This window comes from Pyrgilauda ruficollis, unplaced genomic scaffold (genome assembly GCF_017590135.1).
Source record: "Pyrgilauda ruficollis isolate IOZ18807 unplaced genomic scaffold, ASM1759013v1 scaffold13, whole genome shotgun sequence".
NCBI classification, from domain to species: Eukaryota; Metazoa; Chordata; class Aves; order Passeriformes; family Passeridae; genus Pyrgilauda; species Pyrgilauda ruficollis.
In genome coordinates this window covers 9,578,253-9,597,486 of record NW_024511432.1, presented here as the reverse complement: position 1 = coordinate 9,597,486, position 19,234 = coordinate 9,578,253, and the positions used below count along the sequence as shown (strand labels likewise).

The 19,234-nt window shown below is 39.0% G+C and overlaps 1 long non-coding RNA gene across 1 annotated transcript; it reads left to right on the top strand.

The window, feature by feature from the left end:
* Positions 1–4,694, top strand: LOC121348940. Its single transcript, XR_005954434.1, has 4 exons — positions 1–113; positions 2,775–2,807; positions 3,294–3,419; positions 4,385–4,694. It is a non-coding gene; the product is annotated as an uncharacterized LOC121348940 (long non-coding RNA).
* The last annotated feature ends 14,540 nt before the right edge of the window (positions 4,695–19,234 follow it).

Genomic DNA, 19,234 nt, shown 5'->3' with positions numbered 1-19,234 from the left:
GCCGCTCCCCCCGCCCGCTGCGCGCCCGCGCCGCCGCCCGCCCGCCCGGGCCGGAGCGGGGCCGGCAGCGAGCGGTCCTGCTCATGGCTGTCCTCGCTCCCGGAAGGTTCCAGGTGAGTAACTTTCACCGCTTCCACCAGTTTTCCGCCTTTTTTTTTTTTTTCCTTTTTTTTGGATAATGCGCTTTATCGATTCACACCTCTGCCTTGCTGCGTCTGGTTGGTAGCAGAAGAAACGAGGTTTTTCTAACGTGCTGTCAAGAGCAAGACTTTAAACCACAGTAGCCTGCCTCACTTACAGAAACCTCCTCACTCTCAAAGTCTCCGGGTGATGAGTCAAAGCAACCCGCTAATAACCCAAATTTGTTTTGTCAGTCGTAGGCACAGCCCGGCCGTGTCTGCTCCCTTGCACGGGGCTTTGCTGACCCGAAAATCTGGCCCAGAACTTTTGGAGAAAACACTAAAGCAGCACAAGGCCAGTTAACCTAACAGCTTGAGCCCTGCAGACAAGGTGCAAGGAAGAAGGATGGAAACACGCCCTGGACTCAAGGCTTCCGTGACTGGGAGAGGATTGCCTTTTGGGTCTAGGGTGGGTTCCTGGGCAGTTCTCATGCAGCTGAAAGTACGCCTCAGATAGAGATTCCTCCATTCAGCTGCAAAATAGCAATGGTAACACAAGAATACAAGGCTTAACTGTACAACAGCAGCAAGACCTGCTCTGAAGGACACACATCCTTGGGCACATGCTCAGTCACACTTCTGATGCCTTCCTCAGGAGCTTAGTGCCCAATACTTCATCTCCAGGCATAATTCTTCACTGTCTAAAAACATTGGGAGCAAACTGTAAAACAGTCAATAGCTACATCATGTAAAAAGGAACATCTTCCCAACTCCATTCCTAGAAATCTTATGTTCAATATTTGTGGTGGCGCTCCTGGTTGCATAGGACCAGGAGCATGCCAGATCACCCTTATTCAGGGTATTGATTCTGAAGTATCACACTTTGAAGCAAACATCTCTAGCATGGTATTTTGCACTAAGAGCAGAATTAAACATAGCATAGATACATATTTGTATTTCCATAGAGCATTCAGAATTTAACTTTCTAGAAAACTGTGTATGAATGGGTAAATGCCTCGATAGCAAAGATAACAGGCATACACTGTCAAATACATAATCCAATTTCATATTCATTGTGGCAGCTGTTTTTAACCAAAGGCAAAAGACTGCAAAACGTACCCTGTTACTAGGAGAGAAATGGTTAAGGCACATACAGCACAGAATATTCACACAGGAACACCCCGTATCTGTGGCAAAAAATTACTTATGCTCCTGAGAGAAACAAATTGTTCAGAAAAAGACAATGAAACTGTTTCAGAATGCAACATCACATTAGAGCATTTCTCCAACACAGCGATGGAAAAGGTGTGGTGTACAGGCACAGTAAACATCTTTCAACTGAGGCTGAAAGTAAAAGTAGAATTCTACCCAAGTGCACATTACGTTAAACTGATTCTTAGGTATAGGAACAGATCATTGCCCTCAAGTTCTAGACTGCTCTGCTATGTGAACGCAGCTATTTCCCACTGCCTAGCTCTGGGTCTCTGCACTTCTAATGAAATCTGAAAGCATATTTCCACAGAACTCGGAGGAAGACTACATGAGTGGGGAGCAAACAGCAAATGATTCCAAGTCTGGCTTTGGTGCTGTTGCTGCACTGCAAGCAGCACTGCAAGGCTGCAGAGCTGTGTGATCCATGGCCCTGGGCACTGCCTGGCAGCACAGCCCAGCCCTCCTCTCCTGTTCCCTGCTCCAGCAGCAGCCTCTGCTGCAGGGCCAGCAGTGGGAGGCTGCAGGTGGGAGGCACAGCAGGTGCTGCAGGGGACCAGCAACTACTGCCTCTGATTAGGAGACTTGGGGTCAGGACACGAGCAAATACCGGTGATGTAAAGGGCAATGGTTTTAAGTATTCTGCTGTTTCCAACACAGTTCCTTCTGGAAGTAATACCCACAACAGGAATACTTAAAAATATTCTGTTTTGACATCACTGCATCACTGGCTCAGAAGGTTGATGTGAAATCGCAACAGACTCAGTCAGCATTAAAAAAAAAAAAAAAAGTAATTACATTCAAGCTAGGCAAAACACCTCCAAAGTATTATTTGGTGACAAATTTTGAAATATTCTCTGTTTATACTGTCATGAAAATAAAGCAGAACTTCAATATTTTCAACAATAAAAGAATTACATTTCCTAGCTACAATCTACTTTTGTCACCTCTACCTAGTGGCCAAATTAAGTCTTTTGCAGAACTAGTATGACTGCAGTGAAATGAATTAGTGATCCAAAATGATCTAAAGAAAAGCAGAAGAGAAACTGGCATATATATGCTAATTTATTTTTCTTTTTAAATAAAATATTATGTTATGTGATACTATACCAGAGAGAATTGTACAAACTAAAGAATTAGGCAAGTGTGTGTTTTTCTTTCTCAACACCTCTTCCATGTAGTATATTAAATAAGTAAACTTGAGTCATCTCTGCTATACTTTTAATGCATATGCATGACGTCATTACATGTTTTTTATTACAATGCATTTAAATGCATTTATCTCAGGAGTACCTTAAAGATGAAAAATGAGCCAAAGTATTTATAAACTTCTGTACATGATGCTTGAAAGGAGTCCAACAAATTCTCTTAAGCCATTCTCTTAAAGGTGCTTCAGTAAAACTGTGGCTTTGAAAGTCTACTTTTATCTTTTTTTTTTTCTTTCAGAGTAGATGGAGTATGAAGTATTTGCAATTTTGAGTAAGTATTCTTTTTTTCCTTGCTAGTTTAATAAAAGCAAGCATCTATACTATCTACAGTAAGGGGAGTACTCCCGTAATTTCCCTGGTCCTGGGTAGCCTCAATTTCAAAGAAACTTTTAAAAAAGCCTTGTTTCATAAAGGTTTGAATGTATGCCTACTGATGCCAACAATTATGATTCAGGAAGCAACACACAAATGGTGACTCTGTTCCATCTTCAGCTATACTTTCTTCTGACTCATCATCACAATTCAATTTTAAAAGCCATTAAGAGCACTCAAACTGCTTTTCTGATGTAAGAACAGAAATTGTATTGAGTGAATCAGTCATATACATACTTGAAAGTGTGCCTGCACAAATTCTCACTGCTGCCCAGGAACCTTTCAACTTGCACAGGTAAATATGAATGTTCCAAGCCTGGCTGATTCCCACACAAGCCTTGCAACCCTTTTTTTTTTTTTTTTTTTTTTTTTTCTCTCATGCCAGCCCAAACTTTGTATCCTTAGAGCCCTGTGTCAGTTCAGTAACATGGAAGTAGTACCTGAGGCTCAGTAACAAAGGCACTGGAAGATTTACTCCAGCAAACCACAGGGTCAGCAAGGGACCTCAGAGGTAAGAGCGAACAAACCAGATCTCTTAACACCAAAATTCTCACCCAAATTCTCAGGAGGTTCAATAACAACTTTTACCCACAAACTTTAGAACTCTTAAGTAGAATAAGGTACTTGGCAAATTTTAAAACATCCAGATGAAGTAAGGCACTTTGAAAACTTTTAACTCGGCAAACTTTAACCTGTCCAGACACAACAAGGTACTTTCTGGAAATTTTTGGTTCAGCTTTAAGAAGAGGAAGGTAGAAGAAAGAGGGAGAAAGAGAAAGAAAAGGGAGACAGAAAGGTAAATATTCAGCATCCTAAGACCGACTATGCCTTCAGTCTCCTACATTATCTTTTGGCTTCTGTAAGAACTGGGAGGAAGAAGAGGAAAGGGAGGAGCAGGACATGTCTGCTGTCACCTGTGAATACTGAGCCCCTTCCCCCCAGAGCACATGTGGAGGATGGAAGGGCACAAAACAAAAAGGGTGGAATACAGAAGGAGAGAAGAAAGAGCACCAAGCAGGTCTGATTTAGAAAAGAGTCTAAAGCCTCCTCAAATCAATAGACAGTCCCTTTAATTGACTGCAATGAATTTTGAATTGGACCTATATTCTACTTATCAAGTACAGCTGCTGAGAATCAATAATATTTTGACTAACCCTTCAAGGCAATAACTGCAATACTAACTTCTGGTTAAGAAAAAGTACAATTAAGAGCATATTAATTAATCAGAATTTATCTCACTGAAGTCCCCTTCTCATCATGTGGTAAAGTCAGATGGCATTTAGAAGTGATTACACATGCATGAATATCCTATATAAGTGAGGCAATAAAGAAAATACTTTTGTTCTTAACATTAAGTCAGATCAAATATTCATTGATACCTACATCTCCTACCAAGTATCTCAAGCAGAGATCCATAGATACTTATTAGTCACTGACTACGTTTCCTGCAGTAAAGGAGAGAATTTCATCCAACAGATTGGAGAATCCAAACAAGTGGGGGAGCTGGAGTTTGGTGCTTACCTGCCAGAAGATCATTTACCTTCTCATTGTCTCAGCTGCCACATCTAGAGAACTGCAGATCAAAGGATTATTTAAAAATTATAGTCATTCCTTTAAAATATAAATCTTTATTTCAAAATACAAGTATGGATTGTTGCAAGGGGGAAAAAAAAAATCACAACTGCAAGTTTTTGGTTTGTGAAAATTCTTTCAGGCCCAAATCAGAAAATACATTACTTTGTGAAACTGGGAATAAAATAAAATTATTAAACTTTTCAAAAATTTACATGTGCCTCTTTGATGCTTCTGTGGTTGCCGAAGTCTCTTACTTTATCTGAAGTATTTTACCACCTCAAATCATATACAATATTTCAAATAATATTTTACCGGAAAACCAGATATTTGAGTTGTTTAGAGAGCAGAGGCAACCATTAATACTGTTGAACTATGTTACAGCAAAAGGTTTCTGCTGCTTTAAAGAAAGTATTCCATAACCTTCCAAAATAACCTGTGTGTAATGGACAATATAGGATTACTTTTTGGCAGAGGGAATATCCTGTTGCTATTGACTGCAGTGTTACAGTATCCTCACACACGAGTACACAGTTATTGTGGGATAAAGACCACGGTGAAAAACAAACTGATGGCAGCACTGAAAACAGTAAAGGAACTGTCCAGTAATATGAAAATTCACTTATTTAGGGGAACAATGACTGGAACAGTGTCACTTCTAGATTAGCACTAGATTAGCATTAAAGAATAAAAGTTTTAACTGAAACTAAGAAATTAATGCAGTGTATTCCTTTCTTCCAGGGATGTTATTCTAAAGCAAGACAGGAAAACTTGGTTAGAGATGGTGGTTATAGATATATATATATACACACACACACACACACATATATATAATTACATGTACATATATATAATTTGTATCATCTGTTGATATAAAGCTGTGTGGTATGTTTCTGATTTTCTCCTCCAGCTCTCTCCACATTCATACATTTGTTGAATTTAAACTGCTGGAACTATTATGAGGGGGGGAAAAAGACACTGGCATCTACATTTTACAGGGAACTTATAAGAAAATTCTACAGAAAGAAAAATATGCTCACCACGAGAAATCAAAATTCTTCTCTAAATTTCTCAGTTTAGAGGAATGTGATAGGCAGAAACTTTCATTTTGCAGTAGAACCAAATCTAATTACTGAAAGAATTATTTTAATAAAAAGTCTTAGGGAGATATTCTGAAGAATTTTTCCAGGTGGGAAAGGTTACATTTAATCCTTGTATCTGCAACAAATTCACTCATGCATGTTTCTCAGTTTTAATTTCACCCAGTGTTCTTTTAGGCAATGGTTCGAAATACACAAATACGACCTCTGATATATTTCAGGTGCACACATTGCAAAAAAAAAAGCACCTAAAGAAGGATGCGGGGATGTTTCTGGAGTGATCAATGAAAGGTCTTTCTGAGATTCTGTGAATAATTCAACAATCCCCAGCTCAAGGGCATCCTCACCCTTGAGAGCTGCCTGGTGCCCTGGGGGCAAGGTGAGCATCAGTGGCTGTCCCCAGGCTGGGGAGGTGGCTCTGTCCACCCTCAGTGACCACAATGCACATCCTCTCTTGGTGGCTGTGGAAGAGATGGGCTTTTGGTCATCTCTTGGAAGGCAGTGAAGGACTTGATGAGACACTGCCAAGGTACAAGGTAAAAGCAGTATGTAGTTTCACAGTCATGCCTTAAAAACCAAATGAATCATTTAGAAATGCTGCTGTCATCATGTCCCTTTCAAATGTTACAGTGACTTACCATGCCACACCATCTACCAGCACAGGTTATAAGATTAAATAATTAGTGGCTAATGCTAGGGAATGTGAAGATACAAAAAATTTAAAAAAAAATGAATAGTGCTGTAGACATACTGCTTTATTTGGATAGATCAGATCCATACAATAACTGGGAGTAGTCTTCCAAAGGACCCATTAGTTATCCTTTAGGTCTTCTAATGAATGATGTAGTCTTCTGAGAGCATATTAATAACACTGATATTAATAGCAGCATAATTCTAGCTGAGGATTAAAAAAAATGAAGCACTACTTTATAAGTACTTGTACAATAGTGTTTGGGACTTAGTAATAGACACATACATAAATTCATCAGATTGAAAATTGAGGAACAGATTTCTGAAGGTGTGATTAGGGACTGCAATAACATCTCTAAATGATCTGCTATACTTTCATTCAGGATTTATGTTCAGTTATAGAGTTGAGGGGTTTTTTGGTTCGGTTTTTGTTTGGTTTTTGGGGGTTTTTTGTTTGTTTGTTTGTTTGTTTGTTTTTTGTTGTTGTTAATGGTGGTTTTTTTTTGTTTTCTGTATGCCTCAGTGGGCCACGTTTTCAATGTTGAAAAGACAGATTCCAGTTCTCAAGACTATTTCCTGATGCTCATGAACAGTATGTGCCAAGCTGGTCTTAAAGAATTAGTCCACATTACCATGAATGGCTAATGTTTAATAAAACATCTGATCACAAAACCAAATCTAAAAAAAAAAAAAAAAATCAGTAGTAAAATAACACTCCGACTTGGTACTAAATGCAATGTTCTTTGATATAAGTCTATTTCAACTTCATTTATTCCAGGGTTCTACAGCAGTCAAAATAATCAATGCAGAATTTTCCATGTGATTTACACATTGCTTTTAAAAATGAATTGTCTGAAAGAAAAAATGCTTTTTTCTGCTGCCTGGCTTGTTTTCTAAAACATAGTCTCTTTCTTTTAAAGTGAGAGAACGACCTCTGCTTCAGGAACAATTTTCTGAGACAGTGTGTTTATCAAATGGCTTCTCTGCTTTCATGAAAACAATTTATTTTCGCTGAACTCCTCAAGATAAGCATTGAAGTCAGGAAGAATGTACAATGACATTTATAATTACATTCAAGAAACAAATATTTTGCTAAAGAAAGGATTTGGATTTTTATCGATTTTAGAGATAAAAAATATTTTCTTTCTTCCAACATACCATCTAATGATACTGTCTCCCTGAAATTACAAAGTATGTTTTTATATGCATGGAAAGAAAAACCCAGGACAGTAATCTTCTCATAGAAAGGCTACAGTATGCATCCTAAACAATGAAAGCTGCAGCATAGTCCTTACTACCAAATTGCCTTCCCTGCCCCACTCTTTGGAAATAATCTGCAGAAAAGGACAATTTAAGCAGAAGGATACATGCCCCTTTGCAGAGCCTCCTCTAAACAGCCCCTCTATGCCCAATCTTAGAAAAGAGACAAAAAGTTGTCTCTTGGGATGGTACATCCTTTGCTCCAGCTTCCCACCCATGCTTTCCCTTGCTCAGAGAGATTTCTGAAGCTCCAGAGCTCAGTGCAGAGCCTGTGGACACAGGGCATGGTGCCTCCCATTCTCTGGGGAACTGGAAGACCTTGCTGAGAAATCTCCCTCTTTTTCTCTTAAGGATTCAGCCCTGGACCTGCTCTCAACCACCAACAACAGAAGCTCAGTCATGCCAGACAATTACTGCTTCTTGCTATATTCTCAAATACCCCTAAAATCAAGGTAGTCCACAGTGTATCTCATCTTTCAGGACAAAGCAGCCACAGATTTAGCCCTACAGTGCCAGTATTTTGAAATGCAAATTCAATAACTACCTATGCAAAAGCTGCCCATGAATATATTTAGGAGTTCCATTTGGGCTGCCTGGAAACGTGGGGTTTACAGGATTAAAAAGACATACTGCTATCACTCCAATGAATGCCCTTTAATTTGTAGGAATTCATTTTAGAATAAAAAATTTAAGATCTGGTTTATTCCTTGTCAGTCAAACATCCTAGCTTTTCATTATACCATTTTTTTTTCAGTGCATGTAGGCAGTTCTCATCATAAAGATCCACTGATAAAGTTCTCCTCCAGAGACATACTCTTTTTGTAGGCTCAGCCAGTGAAGAAATATCATTCATTTGTAATACTCAAAGAGAAGTTGAAAAAAAAAATCAAAAGCAGCTGAAAAGAGATTGTATTTCACTAATATATACCAAGGCTTTATTTAAAATATACAGTGTTAAATTTGATCAAATATCATCCCACCATTCAGAGTGAAATAATCTCTTTTAATTTGCATGTATCTGTGTGTGCCAAAGAGAAGTGTGTTTGCTTTCAAGCAGGTGCACATCCTGCTATGACTAAATCTCTAACTCATCAAATTGCTTTACCAGTGTGGGACATGCCCTTTTTCTGGAACAGCTTCAAGTATTTTCCCCAGCATTTCAGCCACCTGTTTACTGAGTTCATACTCCAAAGGAGATGCATGCAATTAGAAACAAGGAAATGAAAATAAATGACCTTGTTTGTTATAAATAACAAAGAGACTCAGCAAAATTAATGCAGTGAAGCCTGACCTTCTGACCTGAAAGAAAGAATCACCTCATTCCTTTGTAGCAGGCTCACAATGCTCCAGCACCAGGCATTGTTGTGCAGCTTTGCCTCTTTTGATGGATCTTAAAGGAGTATATTCTAAATATTAAATGTTTTACAAGTTAGATTAGGAAATTTGCATTAAAAAGAATGTTGAAACAAAGTCAAGAGAGCAATGATAAAGATTATCACTGCTTTATTTAAAGAATCCAGGTAAGCTGTGTGTATGACAGTTCACTATAATACAGTTTTACAACTGAAAAATAAATATGGCATTCCAGGTGCTAAAAAGCCACACAATGTCTCCTTTGGAGTTCAGTGAATTGATGAGGGAGAAAGTTTTTAATTAGCCAACTCCAGGAAAAGGAAACATTTTTCTTTTGTTAATTGTTTGTGCTATGATGATCTGACTTTTGAAAAAAAAAAGCAAAGTACTTCCACAACCACTGCCAAAAATATATATTTTTTTTCTCATCTCTTAATTAGGCAAGTAGAAATGCTTTCTTTTGTATGAAGCTTGCTGAATAATGTTTCTATGGGTTACATTATTACTTTTAATTGATTCATGTCAATCTGGAACTGTGTCCGGCTGCAACAGAGGGTAAGGTGTTAGAAATTTGTTTCCCTGCTTGTCTTTGGAGAAAATGAGAACACAGCGTTGTTTTCATGGCAGTCCTCACAAAAAGAGCAGTGTGTAATTACGGTGCTGGTTCCCATCTTGTCAGTCTCCCAAACAAGTCTGTTATTAATGAAGCAGCTCAGAACCGTTGCAGAAATGAAAGGGAAATGCGTTTGCATCTCACTGAAAGCAGTTCCCACAACAGGTATTGTTTGATAAAAATTTCTCCAAAACTTGTTTTGTGGGTTTTCTTCCCCTTCTCTCACTTTCAATGACATCCATCCAGCTGCTGAGGTACAGCAGCACCCTTCACAGCAATCACAGCCTCAAGTTCCTCTTTTGCTCAGAGCGCATTGATGGCAGTGGCGATGGGGCAGCTCTCCCTGCAGTGCCCAGGGAGGTGGGCACAGCCCAGGGACACAGACAGCCACCAGTGCAGGGACAGGAGGCATGGCAGTCACTGAGAGGCACTGGGAGATCAGTCTCACACACAGGAGAGCAGCAGCAAGCAGCAAAAGTCACCTCGTGCAGGACCAGGAACAGGATCAGGAGCAGGAAGGGGCAGTGGCCCTTCTCCCCACCCTCTCACCCTTCTTCCATCATTCTGCATCCAATGGAGCCATTCCAGCCCCTTAAACTCTTGGCATGACTCACTCCTGCTCCCAAACTTTTACAGTAGAAGGGTGACCTGAATAAATAATTTCCAGCAGAAAAAGAGCTGATCAACACAGCCTCTCCTTCTGCTCATGTAGTCTCATGAGCAGCTTGTGCTTTTGTCCAAATGTGTGTATCATTAAAAAATAAATACTCCACATGGCTGAAAATAGGGATGTGTTGAAGAGTTTGGTTGAATCAGATACCTTTGGGGTACTATTTTCTCAATCAATCTGCATTTGTCTGCACAGATTGAAACCAGAGCACTCACGTGTCTAAACACTGAGCTGTGAGGCCCTGTATAACAAGCCCCTTCTGAGCAAACCTGCAGGACAAACAGGTTCTGAGAGCTGAGCCCAACCAGAAGAAATTCTGCATTTGTGGAGCATGGAATCACAATCTCAGTCCCTGTCGCAGCACGACAGCCCTTACTGGCCATGGCTCTGTGAGCTGCTGCTGAGCACATAATGATTTTGCACTGAAAGGCTAAACCAGCCATTGCTCTGGACTGAACAACCACAACTCTAACTCATTCCTTATTAAATGCTTTGCCATTCCTTGAGAATGAGAGGGTCTATAGAAAAATCACATTGTCCTGTATTCCACTGGTAAACAATGTCTTATATATATTAAACTGTTCTGTAGTAGTCATCTGTTCTTTCCAAGCTGTGACAGGACTTTGAATTATTTGCTCTATCAGCAACTGCTGCAGTAAATTCCCAGTTATGCCGTGCATGGCAGGCTCACGGAAACACCCGTGACAATGAAGCGAGCAGAGAACTCATACATGACGGAATCCACTCAGCAGACTGGTTTTTGGGGACAGTTGGGCCTCAACAAACAATCCTTTCTTCTCAGTCTATAGAGGAGCTGCACTGGGGCCTACTTTGGCCATTAGTCTAAGGAAAGCCTTTGTTGAACATATAGCTGCTTCTCACATTGAAAGAATAAATCACATTCTTATTCTGGGTATGTCTCCACTGCATTCACTGATGTGAATGTTGTTCCATGGCTGAAAAACTGGGTAAACAGTGTGCCCTGTGCAGCTCTGAGCTCTGTGGCTACATTACTGCCTGAACAACCTCATTTACAGCCAGCCTGGATGTGCCTGTACGAGCGGCAGCCCTGGCAGAGAGCTGTTCTTCACACAGCATACCTCCTCTTTTCAGGAATATTTCATTCTTCAGGCTGGATTACCAGGATCTGAACCACTTTGGAACCCACTTTGCCTGAGATGGGGAAGGGAAAATCCTATATTTTCTATGTACCTAGCGAAGCAAAACACAAACTAGGTGAGTTTCAGGAATGGTTCTGAATCCATAGGGGTTTTTTAGGGTTATGCAGATGTATGTTAATTTCTCAGGCACACATCCTAGAAGTACATGTATAGTACATGTTCCCCTTCTAATACTTAAAATCCAGAGTAATTAATGCTCCTCACTGCTTCAATGTACAACAATTCATTATTCATTCACCTTCACAACCATACACTGCACTCCACCCTTCAATGTGCTTCATCTTTTACTCTTAACTTACATTTATGTCAATCTTCATATCCTGGAAAGAAAAGGGAAGCTCCAGGTTTCAGCAGACCATAGGGACCTCTGCTGACAGCTTCTATAGAGGCGGTCATTGCTGGGTGAGTAGAAGTGGTCTTGCCTCATACCTGAGCCTCACTTGTTGCAGATTAAGTTTTCTCTTTGATGCATCAGACTTTGAGTCTGATGATCCATCAGCACTCTGGTGGAAAGGCTCCCTCTTCCAGGCAGGATGTTACAGCTTCATCTCAGCCTTTGATGGACTCCTAATATAACAAAATATAGCACCTATTAGTCCATGTACAGATAGAAATCTGCATTTTTACATTTGAACAGGAGTTTATTTTTCTCTGGAAAAAAAATTCCTTTGTCCCTTCTACCCCCCATTTCAGTCAGCACTTTTCCATGAAGTGCTGTGTTACAGAAGAGCTCCTGATTAAAGAGGGAGGATCTTGGGAAGCACCAGTCCCTGAAGGGCTCTCACAATATTTATGTGTGTGTGTGTGTGGTGTGTGCATTTGTGTACTCCTCTGCACAGATGTAAATTGAAATTAATTTTTAAAAACCAACAAAACAAACAGAAAACCCAGCCAAACCCAAAAAATCAAGTAACTTCTCTGATGACACAATCCCTTCTGCTATACTTGTTTTCAAACAGGATGAATGGAAGACACAGAAATATATATAGTAAAGTAGTGTTTACTCCCTCTTGCCACACACAATTTACTTGTGCTGTTGGGGAATCACTGTAGGAAAAATTCCAATATCCAGAGTTATAACCACCTCTAAATTAAAATTTATATTTTTAAGGTTTTCTGCCTTCTTTTATTATTTATTGCAATAGAGTTGCCTTGCAAAAAGATAATGTATAATTATTTGCAAAGAAAAGAGCTCATTGTAAATGCTAATGTTAAATGTCTATGCTTTTAAAATCTTAGATACACTAACCCTTTAAGTTATTGTTTCAATTGTTTCTTCCTCTTGCCGCCATTAGTGAAACATTTTAAATATGCAATTGCTCCCGATTTCTGTAAGGAATTCCAAATAAATACAGTGGCCATTGATTTCTCTTAGTTCATCTCCTTTGTTCTTGCATCTCAAAAGAGTTCAACTAACCTGGTAGCATTTATCCTGCCTATTCCCTTCAGAATTATCTCTGACTCAATGAGATGACCTCCTAATTTCCTCTGTTCTGTAGACCTGCTTTCTCTAACTTAAACAAATAACTAAGGTCTCTCTGCCCTTGTACCATACTAGCAGTGGTTTTGAACCTTTTCTGATCATACAATAACTTTTTTAAAAGATAATTAAAATTGGTCTTTTGAGCATTACAATGTTACTGTTATGCCTCACCACTATCAGGCTACACGAAGATGAAGCCTCTGTGTTTCCATTTCACACCTTGATGAACTGATTCTTTTTGCTGTTCTTATTTTATTTTTTACTTTTTGTTTTTGGTTGGTTGTTTTTTGTTTTGCTGGTGAGAACTCTTCAATCTTACTGCTCTCCACTGGTCTGGGCTGTCTTTGAAAGCATGTGATACATTCTTCACCTGATTGCAAGCTCGTGGTCTTTCCTATTCTCCTAAGTACAGTTCACTGTGTTTAAATGAGTGAGGATGTGGCTCACCTTGGTCTCATTTTGGTGCCCTTCTCTCCACTGTAAACTTTAAAAACGCTCATAGTACATAAGGATAATGGAAACTTCTGTGTACAGAACTATTCTGTTGTAACCACAGACTATCCAAACCATATGTCATGACCTAAAATCTGCCAAGAACTCACTATCCAGGACTGCACTTCAAGCCTTCAGGCATTTCCAGCCAGGCACTATTTCCAATAACATGGTCAGCATGTTCATGTTTCCTTCTGAGTGTTTCAGTTTCTCCCAGAATTCTGGGTTGATTTTTAAAGTGCTAATTTCTGTCAGTATCCAGAATCTATATTAATTCCTTTTTCTGTTTCAGTGTCATTTCTTTGTATTATCCTTGTCTTCATTGACAAAACTGACTCAAAGAATTTAACATCTGAAAAATATATTTCTTTCAACCAAAGGTAGACTACCTTTGCAATGTCTCAAACTCAGCTGCATTCTCCAGTGACCTCATTTCTTGTGTATTCAGAAAATCTCTTATTTATCTTAGCCTTCACACAGACTTCTTTTATTTTCTTCCTTTTACTTACACTTTCCCCTTTGTTCTGTAATCTTTCAATCTTCCCCACCCGCTTTATCTTACAGATGATTGATATATGCATTTCAACAGTCTCAACTGCTATTTTATTTATCCCAAATAAATATCCACACTGGATGGCAGGTAGAATTCTCTAGCTACAAAACTTCAGCTTTGAAAATCTCCTGTTTTATTTTCCATCCATACCCTTCCATGATCCCCTCATGCCTTTCAGAGCTTTTCTTTCTTCTTGCATTTTTCGATTTCACTGTAAACCTAGCTCGGTTAAAACACCTCATATCAAAATATTCTCTCATTCTTACATCTCTAGTCATGCTATATTTACTATGCACACCTATGAAAAGGGTTGTTCCCTTTTTAGTCCGAGCTTTTAAATTGTGCAAAGAAGCAATCTTATAGCATTCAATCTGTGATTTGAGTTACACACCCAGACTGATTTAAAGCTAGATGGACGGGCAATTCAGGCATGTTGTGTGTTTAAAGAGCTCTGTGTGAAATAAAAAGAAATCTATAATGTTACCCTCAGGATTTCAGGCAATGATATCCCAAGTCTGAAAGAGAGGGAATAAAGAAACCGAAAAAGGATACACACCACTGACCAATCAATTGAAAACTACAGTAAATGGAAAACAGAAGCCTCCCTGGATTTGCCTTATGGGCTGACAGCAGTGGCTTTGTATAAAAAGACAGAGCACTTATGATCCACTTTCTACTTGAGACATTATAAATTAGTTTTTCTGAAGGCATAATCCACCGTAACAGATTCTAAGGTGGTGTGGAAAAATCCCACCACTCCTTGATATGAACACTAAATGATGCCCTGTCTGTCATGGATCCTGTGTTTCTTTGCTCAGGCAAAGCCTGTCTTTGGAAAACTCAAAAGTTATTGAAATGCACCAACCTTTATTGCAAAACTGAACACACTGAGGATGACTGCAACCTTTATTAAGACTCAGGGGACTTTGGTTAGGCCTCGTGGTAGACAAGTTACAAAAGGTTTCTGTCTTTGTGCTACTAAGTGCAAGAAAGAAGCCTCCTGCAGGCTCTGAATGAAGCTGAGAGGAGCTCCCCTACACCCTGATTTCCAGCAGGGATGCTGCAGTCCCAGCTCCTTCCCAACACACAGTGCCTCACCATGGCCAGCAGCTCCATCTCCTTTCATGCACACAAAGTCCACTTCATTACTTCTGGACCCCAAACAGAACCTTTGAGTTCTGTTTGGGCTCCAGAAGTAATGAGGTGGACTTGTGGACCTATTTAAAAAATTCATATGTAAGAGAGGAACTATTTGGGGCTGGATTCCCCAAGGTCCTCTTACATGGCTGGAAAAGCACAGAAATCCCAAAAGAATAACACTGGAAGCACATAGTGTCAGACCATAGCAATAGACAGAGAGAACATCTCAGAGGATCAGTGGTTTTAGAGCTGGGTGGTGATGCACGGAGCACTCTCTGACACCTTTTTAAATATCTGTAACACCATTCATTTCTCCTGTAGTTCTAATTTTCTCTCAGCTCCAGGAGTATTATAGTGGCATCTCTCCTAATATATTAGGCTTTATAATGATGTTAAAGAATTGTCAGCAAAAGGAAATGGAATTACACACTAGAAGAGAAAAAAAGGGAAGTCAAGCCTGCCAGTCAGGCTTCCTATCTTCTTCAAAAACTTCCTTTGGAAACATGGTGGAGAACAAAAGAAGTCTGTGCAGGCAACCTGGTCCACTCCACACTCATTAGCACTGCTCTCCAGTGAGCAGCACAGTTAAGCTCATCATGACTTCTCTAAAATAGTAATCGTGATTATTTTCAGTTGGATTCCTTGCATAAGGAAGACCATAGGAGACTTTGCATGCTCAGTTCTAAACGACAGTAAGTGAAATACTCTCCTCTACAACACTTTTCTCAAACAAGTTGAACTTATTTTGCAAACCCACAACTCACCTTTCTAGTACAGGGACACTTCAGGCAAATATTAAATGAGGTGACTCAAATATTTACGCAAGCAAAACCACTCTTATTTTGTCAGAATACAAATAAAGTTAAAGTTGGCAGAGTTTTATAAGCCATCATACTTCACTTTGTTTTTCTACTTCTTTTTCATGGCCCAAACTTGAAAGGCAAGGTAACCTTGGTGACTGCTGAGGTGGCACACAACTGCTCAGGACTGTCCCACCACCCTCAGAACTCCATCAGGTCAGGAGATGCAGACACCAATTCCTCTGCGGGACTGTGGGCAGCAGCAAGCAATGCCTTAAAACTGTAGGGTGGCCATGTGATTGGGATAAAGAAAAGATGAAACAGAACCTCAGTCTTTTCTCTCATTCTTGCAGAATATGAAAAAAAAAATGCTTTGTTTCCTAAGTTCAATATATACAAAAATGTAATGAGGTAGCTTTTGTTTATATTACAGGCATTGAAAAGTCCTACCTCAGCTTCTCAGTCACATCATTGTTTTGCTAGTGGGGTTCTCAGAAGGTGGAAAGAGACAATAGAAAGATAAAATCTAATGGACAGGATAAACACCTTCCTTGGAAATAATGCAAAAATTATACAGGGACTATAAAAAACCTACTTAGTTTTAATGAAAGATTTATTTCAGAACAAATTTGCCTTCATTGAAATGCTTAGCTTAGCTATTTTAGCTCTTTTTGTGTACAACTTCAGTGATATAACTTGATAGGGAAGACATTGACTGGAGACTAGAAGGAGATAGCTCTGTTCCAAAATGAGGTGTGTAAAGGTTGTATGCATGTTTGGTGGATAGTGCCATAATTCATTACAGAATGGGATTCATATACTTACACAGTGAAAAGCTTGGATTAGGCACACAACATAATTTCCATTATGTTAATGTTGCTTTAAAATATATTGCACAGAGTGCTGCAACAATCAAATTATCAATTATAATGTCTACTCAGAGTAGAAAAGTGTTGCAAACAGAGGGCTGATTACTGCTTCAGTACTTCCAATCTGCATACTCATTGTTTAGTACAGGGAAAACAAATTATCTTGTGTTGGCCCTAGTTCAAATTTAATTAAATGAGTGCAAAGCAATTATAATAAAGTACAATAGTATAGTAATGAAAGGAAAATAACTCATTAACCTATTAATCTTTATTTATGTTCCTCTCAAATAAGTATGTAATTTCTTTATCACTGCATCCCATAAGAAATAGCAGCTCTCACTGCTCATGGCCTGCTTTAGTGGGGCTTATTTTGCTAAAGATCATTGTATGACTTCACTGTTACTATTTATAAAGATTTTATTTAATGTGTCTGATTTTTCTCCTCTTCCTTACACAGTGTATTTTAAAACCCTTTCCCACAGATCTGTGATGTAGATTATAAACCTGTTCGCACCCCCCATTTTCTTTTAACACTTGTCAGCTCTGAAAGGTAAACCTCTCTAGGAGCACTGCTATGCTTCTGTCATTGCAGAAGGGAGGGAGCACTCCCAGAACATCTGCTCCAAAAGACATTCTTGCATTAAGACATAAGATGAAAGCGTATTATTTTTAAGAGGACCTGACACAGCTATTGCTTTACAATCTTTATGGGTATAACAACATACCCCATATTTTCAAATGATTCTTCATTCTGACTTTTATCGAGGCTGCTGGGTTGTTTTGTGATTCTGACAAATCTCAAGTTTAAGGAAAACCAATATTTTTAGAGGATTAGTCAAATATTACACTGTGGTGTACTTTAATTGTGCTTGCTGTATGCTAGCTCTCACTATTACCTTATCTCTCCAGAACTGGTTTTGTTTTCAATGACATCTTACATTCTAGTGTGTACATTTAATGTCACACCCCAGTGCTTAGCTTATTGCAGCCAGTCAAGGCTGACTCTGTCCTTTCACTAAGCTGTGCCACTAACAAAAAAAAAGAAAAAAAAAGACAAAGCACAAAATCTGCACCAAACCATCACCAAAATTATGCCATAGAGAAGATTATGAGCAAAAATACATTCCAAATTTTTTTACTAAATAGCAGTTTTGCTGGGTTTAGACTGAGGAAACTAATATTGATTTTTGTTTTTCTACTAAATGAAATGAAGTAGAGGTGATACCATAAGCAGTGATTGAATACTGTCCTGGAGAGTGGGACAATTGGTAACTGCTATATAAAGTATAAGAAAAATCAATTAAGAAGGACCACAGATTTAAAATACAGTTTCTACTTGTGCATAGACAGGTTTAATCACTGGCACCTGATGAAGAACAGAGGTACCTGTAGGAAATATTTATTCAACAGAAATACAATTCTGAATATGCATAAAGGATGAATGAAGGCTGCTTTTGAAAATTGGAAACAAAACTTTCACAACAGAGTTTACAGTGTCAGATGTCCCGAGGCTTCTTCCTTTCCATGCATGGACCCTGTGCAGGCAGGATCCAATCTTACTGCCTTATAGGATTCAAGCAGAATAGCTTCCAAAAAGTTATTAACAGATTCTCTGAGAGGATTGTAGAGGTGCAAATTTACAGCTCAGATGGCTGAGAAACATACAAGTTCACCATATCTTTCCTCTTCACACATAGCAAAAAACTTCTGCCTTGCAGAGTGTATTTCTGGTTTCACAATCTGCTGCTGAGAACTCTGTTAGCAAGAAATGGAACTCTTTAATCATAATGACACTTAATGAGTCACTCTATTCTTTGCACATTTTTAACACTCAGTTCTTTATTTCACACTTACTGCTCAATTCTTGCTTTTATATTATTGCAGCACTAGTACTGCATTAATACAAGCAGGCACAAAACTGTGTGTAGCCCTGTTGTGTGGTTTGGGACAACTGGCATTGTTCATGGTGACCTTGCCACTGACCTGCTGAAGAGCAATCGAGAAGTGCAGAGGCATCACCAATAGGTGGCACATTCGCATTTTGCAGAGCATAATGCCATCCTTCTTTTTGTTTGTTTTTGTTTGTTTGTTTGCTTTGACAATGAATCATGTTTTAATTACAGTATTTCAACATGTGAAGTAACTAAATCATTAAAGGAGGAAGAAAGACAAATAAATACATTTCACTGTGTACAACCATCAGACTCTCATATGAATTGTCATCTTTTTCTGTCCAGAGTTAAATACTTGTCATCAAACTAAATCAATGTTTATTCTCTGTGTACCAACCACTAGAGGGGAGTTTGACACTCACATTGCAAGTTCACAACAATATGCTAAACTGCAGGGAAATGTAGATCAGAAATCTGCAGTAATTAAAAAAGACCATCCTGCCAAACTCACGACTTCTCACCATCTTTCCAGATTACTGAGTGAGATGATTTCTATCTGACTTAATAAAAGTCTAAATCCTGCTGCCAGTTGAGCTTTGTCCGGCTTCCCGATACATGAAATGAAGCAATGAAGCTGCAGTGAGCCGAGGAAGAGAAT